Raw genomic sequence first — 1,014 nt, 5'->3', positions numbered from 1 at the left:
AGCGCACAACTGGGGAACAACGCGTGAAAATGTGGGCGTAACGGGGGAAGTACCGCTGGGAAACACACGCAATGCCCACACGCTCGCGAACAACACGTATTCATAGAATCGAATAGGGAAAACCCACGCATGGCAAAAGACACGCACACGCGTAAATACGTCCGCCACACGAAATGTAATGCACTTGCCTCTCACTTCATTTCAAAAACCCAGGACATCCTGTCCACCCTCTCCACCCACACTTCTCCTCTTCCCTCTCCATTTGTGCTTGCTGACCCTCCTTTAGCCACCCTCCCACCATCCTTCTCGTCCTTTCCTCTTTTCACCCCTGACGAGGTTGCTAGACAAGTCCGATCTATGAAAGTCTCTTCAAAACAGGTTCATCCCTGTTCCTCTAAAACCATCAAGGACCACATTGACACCCTCGCTCCGGCCCTTGCTGATTTTTGCAACCACTCCTTTGCCTCTGGATCCTTCCCCTCCCCTCTGAAGCACTCCTTTGTGCATCCTCTTCTCAAGAAACCGACAGCTGATCCTTCTTATCCAGCTAACTATCGCCCAATTTCCATTATTCCCTTTCTTGGCAAACTCCTGGAAAAGTTGGCCATCTCTCAGCTTAACCTTCATTGCGATTCTGTTGGCTGTCTCCATGACAACCAGTCTGGCTTCAGAGCTGCCAGAAGCACGTGACCTGCTCCCATCCGTGAAGATCTGCTCACCAACCTTGACTCTAACATTCCATCTGTCCTCAACCTCCTCGATCTCTCTTCTGCTTTCGACACTGTCAACCATACCATCCTGCTCAACCGTCTCCTTGAAAACCTGGGTATCACTGATCAGGCTCTGGCCTGGCTGACCTCTTTCCTCTCAGATCGACCCTCCCAGGTCCAACTTGGGTCCTTCCTTTCATCTATCTTCCTCTCTACCTGTGGTTTTCCCCAGGGGTCTAACCTCTCGCCCTGGCTTTTCAACCAATACCTGGCAACTCTCGCCCACTGCATTGCCATTTTCTGC

The sequence above is a fragment of the Ambystoma mexicanum genome, assembly GCF_040938575.1.
Source record: "Ambystoma mexicanum isolate Mex_15411 chromosome 12 unlocalized genomic scaffold, UKY_AmexF1_1 Mex_chr12_unloc.2, whole genome shotgun sequence".
Taxonomy (NCBI): Eukaryota; Metazoa; Chordata; class Amphibia; order Caudata; family Ambystomatidae; genus Ambystoma; species Ambystoma mexicanum.
The sequence above is the reverse complement of the archived record's forward strand: the minus strand, read 5'-3'. Positions refer to the sequence as shown.